The sequence below is a fragment of the Alligator sinensis genome, unplaced genomic scaffold (assembly GCF_000455745.1).
Source record: "Alligator sinensis unplaced genomic scaffold, ASM45574v1 scaffold339_1, whole genome shotgun sequence".
In the NCBI taxonomy this organism is placed as follows: domain Eukaryota; kingdom Metazoa; phylum Chordata; order Crocodylia; family Alligatoridae; genus Alligator; species Alligator sinensis.
The window spans coordinates 308,031-315,974 of record NW_005842731.1 but is presented as its reverse complement, the minus strand read 5'-3'; positions in this window follow the sequence as shown (position 1 = coordinate 315,974).

The following is a 7,944-nucleotide window of genomic DNA, read 5'->3' as shown; positions in this document are numbered from 1 at the left end:
CAAGTGCAGCACCCTGCACTTGTCAGTATTGAAACGCATCCTGTTTTTGTTAGCCCACCCCTGCAACCTATCCAGGTCTTTCTGCAGTCTTTCCCTCCCTGCTAACATGCCCACCTCACCCCAAATGTTGGTATCATCAGCAAATTTGAACAGGTTGCTTTTCACCCCATCGTCCAAATCGCTGATAAAGAAATTGAACAGTGTGAGCCCAAGGACCGAGCCCTGGGGAACTCCGCTGCCCACTTCCCCCCAGGTCGAATATGACTCATCCACCACCACCCTCTGAATACAACCCTTCAGCCAATTCGCAATCCATCTGACTGTGTAGGCATCGATGCCACAGTCGCCTAGTTTTTTAATGAGTATGGGGTGGCTGACAGTGTCAAAGGCCTTGCTGAAGCCCAGAAAGACTACGTCCACAGCGACACCTGCATCCAATGCTTTTGTGACCTGATCATAAAAGGCAATCAGGTTGGTCTGACATGTCCTGCCTCTAATGAAACCGTGCTGGTTGCCCTTGATCATCAGCCCCGATGCTGGCCTATCACAGATGTGCTCCTTGATGATCTTCTCAAAGAGTTTCCCCAGGATTGAGGTAAGACTGACAGGCCTATAGTTGCCCGGGTCCTCCCTCCTCCCTTTTTTAACGATGGAGACCACATTGGCTATCTTCCAATCATCTGGCACCTGGCCCGAGCACCACGAGCGCTCGTAAAGCCACGCCGAGGGCCCTGCAATAACCCCTGCTAGCTCCCTCAACACCCTGGGGAGGAGAACATCTGGACCTGCTGATTTGAACACGTCCAGTCCCTCCAGAAGCACTCTAACCTGGTCCTCCTCAACCTTAAGTCTTGGGGCGTTCCCCTCGAGTCTGTTTTGAATCACAGTGGGGGAGTCCCGGTCCCTGCACAAGAAAACGGAGGTGAAGAATTTGTTAAAAAGGTCTGCCTTCTCCTCTGGTGCAACCATCAGATTGCCCAGCGTATCTTGCAGGGGCCCCACATTTCCCGGCACCTTCTTCAGGTACCTTGAGGTACATAGAAAAAACATTTAAAGCTGTGTCTATGTCTGAATCTCCGAATCTTTCTGAATCTCTCTGTATCAATTTGGAGGGTTCTGATTTGATTCAGAGAGATTAAAGGGTCTCTTGATTCAATTCAGATTTGGAGATTTGGCCACCAAATTGGGCCATATCTCCACTGAATTGAATCAGGGACTGAAGTTTCGCACAGCCCTAATATCCATTATGGATATCTTCCAGAAGCAATGCAAGATATTTTATTTGGGCAGAATTTGAGCAAGCAAGGTTAAGTTGGGGTATTGTTTGGGGAGTTTTTGTTATATATGTCTTATTTAATATCTTGTCTTTAAAAGCAATTGTGTTGTTTACTGTAAACTACCTCGAGCCTTTTTGGGGAAGGGTGGCATATCAATTTAATTTATAAGTTAATTACTATAGTCAAGGCTAAAGGTCCATCTCAAGACCATTTATTCTATTACTTGGTGAGGTAGCATGGGTATAAAACACCATTTTCTGCAGCCAATGGCACAAAGCAAGTTTCCATCATAATGTCCATCCAAATTTGACTTCCCAGCTCAAATTATGCTACCATACACCTACTTATTATCACCCGGGAACAATATATATAAAGCAGGGGTGGGCAAAATGTGGCCCATAGGCCAGATGCAGCCTGCCAGGCCATTCTATCTGGCTCATGGGGCCCCTAAAAAATTTAGAAAATTAATATTTATCTGCCCCTGGCTGCCTGTCACACAACCCTCAATAGCTTGCCAAAACTCAGTAAGCAGCCCTCCACTTGAAATAATTGCCCACCCATGATATAAAGGGTGTCACTAATATTTTAATGAGGGAACCAAAATTCTTTGCTTTCTCTGAGTTGCAAGTTTGTTATCTGTCATTCATGAGTATTTCAGAAATGGTTGAGTGTTCATAAAAGTGGAACTCATTTAGATTCTTGAAGACTTTTATTGAAATGTATATCACAAATAAGCTATTCTGTATCTCTTGTGCTTTTAAAAAAAATACTCTGTTTTAAATTTTTCCATTCAATAACAGAGCAGATACAGAGCAGACCCCTGACTGACTTTAATGGAAAGGCATGGTGGGACCTGATATGGCATCCCAACTGTTGTTCTTCCTGCTATGCATGTTGGATTCCATTCTACCATATTGCCAGTTCAGGTGCAGAGCCAGATCCCAGGTTCCCCTTACAGCAACAAGTAGAGAGCATGGCTTCCAGGTAGAGGAGTAGACTTTGAACTCATGTGGCTGGGACCCTATCAGTTGATCAGGGCTTCCAGTTGGAGGACCACACCAAACATTTCCATGGCTGGGAACCCCATCCACAGATTGGTGCTTCCAGCCTTGTAAGCATGTGGTGCACCCCACCTGGCTGGAAGCCCCAATCAGTCGAAGGACCTCCCAGCCTCTGGAGCATACAGTTTCCCATGTGTTCCAGAAGCTGGATACTGGCCACATGTTCAATTAAAAACATGATAAGAACCAGCCATAAAGTTAGTACTCATAGTTTGTGTAATAACTTTGTGACTTGTTTCTGTCGCACTTTTTTTTTAATGCCATTAATTGATTGAACATGTAGCCACATCACTACTTAAGATGTGATGAACCAGTTACTCATGACTTAAGTGTAATATGGGTCAGGAGCCTATAGTTTACCAGGCACAATAGCATGAATAATGAAAAGCAAATAGCTGACATGAGCAGTTTATGAAAAAACTTATATTTAAAAAACTGGTATTCCATATTATTTTATGAAAACTGTAATTCCTAAGCCTTTTCCTCAATTCTTGGCTGTCTTCTAATTGTTCCAAGTCTAAAATTTGTTCATTGTTGCAGGATTACTGTCCTTATTACTACTGTAAAGCAGTAATCATGTTTATGGCTTCTGAAAATAAAATGAAGAATAGTGATAATTGCTATTTATAAAATGTGAAAGACTGATAGGCTTAGGAACATGAGTCCCTCAATTTATCTAGGGAAAATTTGCAGTTCATTTGTTTTTCAACCTTAATGACAGTCTGTAGTAGAATGGTTTGTTTCGTGGTCTAGAAGAATAAATTTAATCTTTCACTAAGTGAATAAAAAGACTTCCATTAATTTGAATAAAAATTGGGTAGAACCGTGATAGTTATTTAGACTTCATTTTTCAAATTTTAACCTCTTTGCCTACCAACTGATGGCCAACTTTTGTACTGTATTTGCTACTAGTATTTTTCTGTTTAAAAATTCACTGTGAGCACTAACTCATGTAATCTTATATGATTTATGCTCCGAAAGCAAAGAAAATCTGAAAGAACAACTTGCATGTATGTTCAGATATGATGCATGTATATACATGCATGCACATGCACACAGTATGTAAATGTGTGTACACAAATTTACACTGAAGCTAGCTTTTAAAATTAAATATGAAAAATTGTTTTTGTTGTACTTGATGCTTATTAATATTTTATAATATTTAAATATAGGGAAATCTTTTAAGGTTTGACAAGGCTTTGAATGTGATTTTTTTCAATAACAAAATATTTTAGTGAGTTTTTTACTTCAACAAGATTACTTTAGTTTATTTTTTGTAATAAAAGTAAAATCCTATGAACAGTTAATGAAATAATTTGAAATCACTTTGTTGATATAAACAGATTACCCTGATTGCCAAGCAGAAAATGGGGAAATTATTAACATTGCATAGCTAAAATAGTATTTTAATCAATGGAAATGACGATTGCCTTTGTGACATGGCCATCAATTGGAAGCATTGTCCAACTGTTTCATGCCATTCATCTTTTTGCTGAGGAAGTTCTATGTAATTTACTTCAATAGTGAATCTTTTAAAAAAAGAATGCTCCTGTAAATGGTGTTGGAAGAACCAGTATGAAAATATTACATACAGTTCAACATCTGTTAAAAGGATGTTTAAAAATTGGTCAGAGTGGATGAAAGAAAAATTATTTGAGGGCTGCAGAAAGAGTCCTGAAGTGACAGATTTGAACTCTACCCATTTAGCTTAATTGTGCATAAGTACCTTTATTGAAAGCAAACCCCATGTACAAAAGGAAAAGCTCATCACACTTTCCTGGAAGGAAAAAAAAATAGAGGTACTTAATTTGGCCTGCCATGTTAAAATAGTTGGGAAACAGGAAACATGAAGCCCAGACATTTGGTTTCAGTATAGACCACAGGATTCCACCTTTTAATTAATTGCAGGAAGTCAGGTGGATCAATACACCCCATCCTATTTGCACTACTGACTATAGGGCTTAAGAATACTATTGATTTATTATCTTCTCCAAAGAAGCAATTCTTGAGAAGAAACAGAAATATACAACTCAATGGGTCATCCCTTGATAATATGATTAGACTGTTTGATGTTTCCAAGTGGAAAGTGGGAATTAGAAGTGGGAAGAAGATGTAAAGAGGTTTGCAATTCTGGTTTGCATTTTGACTTTAGCTTCAATAATGAATATTGTGTCATTAATTCCCATTTAATCAACTTTAATGAATGTGACTAGAGGCAACACAGTAGCCCCTTTTCTTGCAAATGGCACTGTAATGGGACTGTTCCCAGCCCCTGTTCTGAGGGTAGAAAAGAAACAGAGGGACTCTGACTTGTGATGAAATCACCTGGCTGCTCCTGTGCCTGATGACATCAGATACCAGAGGAGATTCCAGCAGCACAAGATTCCACTGTGGGAACCATTGCTGATTGATCTCTAACCTAGAAGAACCTGCTGAAGAAACAGCCACCAGTGAGTGCTGGTGCTCCTGGAGAGGGGACACAGGAGCAGCGGAAGCAAGCTGCAGTGAATCTACATGGAGGTGCAGAAATCTTGAGCTAACAGAGAAATGCCAGTGGAGCGAGAAAGGCTAGGATGTACCCCAACAAGTGGACTGCTGCAGCGAGTCCTCTGAAGACAGAGAATACATGGAGGAGTGATGGGGGAAAGGCTAATCAGCCTCAACTGGAAGTTTACACTTTATTGCTTATGCAAATAAAGACTATTCTGAATAGTGCCCAAAAGGAGAAGCTCTACAGTAAAGCTTGGTGGAGCAAGCATTCGAAAGGATAGACATTTCCTATTGACTAAGAAGGTGGAGGGAGAAGGATTCCACCTACAAAAAAGCACTAAGTGGGGGAACCAGCCCACAGAGAAAATAATCTGGGTGATGGTCCCTATATCTGAAGAGGGAAAATTATATGGTTAACTGGACGAAACAGGTTGTGTACAGACAGGGTATAAGGGATGGCAGAGCCCTGCAGAAAAGACCAGAGCATCAGCCATCCTCCCCCCACACTGATTGCTGTCAATCCATTTCTATATTTTCTTTCTCCCAAGAAGGCATAGCAGGTGAATGAGGGAGACAAAGACTAGAGCAGCAAGCACTAAGAAGGAACTTGCTCACAGACACAGCTATGGTGTACTTTATGAACCATAAAGAATAAAGAGCATTTTCTGATATTTGAAAGAAAACACAAAAAAATTCTTACCCATATAGTAGACTAGGAAGAAGATATTTTTCAAATTATTATCACAAGATTGTTTGGTTAATTAAACAGGGGGTGGGGGAATGGAAGAAGCTATATTTTTTTTCAAAAGAAAATTAAGACCACCCTATGTTTAAAATGTTATTTTGTTTAAGTAGCAAAATAAAGTGAGTGATGGTACACTGGCACTAAATAGCTACATTTATAGAAAAACAATGTGTTTGCTGAAGAAGACAGCCTACTCTAATGTATCTGAAGTGCCAGGTAATTATAAATATAGACATTTTGTAATTATCTTTAAGCTCTCCATTACTCATCTAAATGTCAAATTCAGTGAATAAAAATGACATGTATTCATTAACATTTCAAAAATGAAATAAGTTTCTTTAAGTCTAGATTCTGCTCTCTCCAATTTGAATGTATACCTATATATTTCACCTGTTAATGTAGTGTTTTTAACAGTTGTCATATTGACAAAACTAGAAACTGAAGTCCTCTATTCATAGTAAAAAATACGGCATCAGGAATAGCAATACAAGCTTCTCCACAGTGTCCTAACAGTATGCTTTAACTGTAACCCAGAGGTGCAGTTTTTAGGGTTGAGAAACTGGGACACTCATGCCATTCAATTCTCAGCCTATTTGATAAGTGTCACTTGCAGAGTGTGTTTAGCAACTTGTATTGAACCCTGGAGGCAGTGAGGAGTGAAGAGGACCACTAAGAATATTCATTTTTTTTAAAATAATGCATCTTGTTCATGGGGAGCACAGAAAGGAAATTCCCTAACAACAGCAACATTACAAATGTGAAGCAAGAGACTGGTTTGAAGACTAGTACACTTGAAAAACTATGAAGTTTAACAGGCCACTATGGACAGGGGTAAAAGATGAGTGTCTACGCCATGCTATGTACTGGCTTCAGCAAATGCAAAAATCCCAGTACTTTCAGAAGTAGATATCTTTAAAAATAATTGGTTTAGTTTTAGAAATACATAATATTTTTGTATTATTTTTTCCAGGATAAAGCATATCAAGCAGTGTTTTCATTTTGGAGAGGAAGGTACCAGTCTTCTATGAAGACCACTGGCCAATGGAAAAGTTTTCTAGCACGTCTCAGCCTGATATTACTGTACACATGATAAATATCTTGGTTTGAAACCCAACCACATGAAGCTGGATACACATCTATTCTGAACTAGTCTCTTTAATTAAAGAGGTGTACCCACATTAATAAAATAGTCTTTCAATCAATGAATTACATAATATTCAACCCTACTCCCTACCCCCTCCCCACAAAAAAAGCATTTTTGCTGTTGGTTAGTTAGTCAGGATCTGCTGAATAAATTTTCCTTGGCCCTTTCCAGGCCCTTACTCACCGATACCTATTCCTTGCTCCTCCAGAATCTGCATAGCTGCATTACTGGCTATGGCCATGCCACCTGCCAAAAAAAATTGTGCCTGATGCCATGCAGATCATTGTTGTCCAGTAGGTGTTGAAATGCAAAGTCTTGTGCTTACAAGAAGGGGATCTATAAGGCCCATACATTGTGGCTATTGGAGTAGACTTACAGAAATTAATGTGAGTTTTTCCTCTGGTTTCTGCTAGCTTTGGGTTAGTCCTCAGTAAAAAGTTAGGTAATAGATAATAACTTTTTTATGAAATTATGAACTGTTTTATATGTGGTGTTACTTTTAAGGTCAACTATGTCTTGTTTTTAGTTGTAGTCCTCAATAAGCCATGTAACGGAGAAACAGGAGTCATCCTTCAACTTGCTTTTCCTTTGTTTTCTCAAGGAGCAAAATTATGTTCACAATGGGTTTTTAATCTCCTCACTTCTAATATGGATCAGAATCATTTGTTTTCAAGGTCTTTAAAATGTCTGCAGTGCTTTATTAGAGAAAACAGGATCAAAGTGCAATATTACTGCTTTGGGGATATATGCTTTAATGCTATAACAGATGTCATCAATCTGTTGCCTTTTAATGAGTTGCTATATATGCCATCCTGAATTAATTATCTCTTGACAAATGTTTGCCTGCCATCAGTTTTATTTTTTCATGCTCAATTTTTAGGTTTTTTTCCATTAATTTCATAACAGTGGATAATTATAAACTAGAGAAAGGGAGATCAGCACCCATATGCTTTTGAATGGCACATTAGAAATTGCATCCTTGAACTATATTATTTTTGGAATAAAATGGAATAACAACAATTCCATTTGAAGAATGTAGTTTTCAGAAAAACCATGCAGACAGTTAATTTAAAAAGAAGATAATGAACATAGATGTTTTCTTGGAAGAGCAACAAAGTCTCATCCCTTGTAGTCTCATTCCTCCTGCTTGAGAGAAAAACACCATCTCCATAGAACATGGGTATATTACCCAACTCTTAGTGGTCCTTGAACAGTAATGTGGTTTAC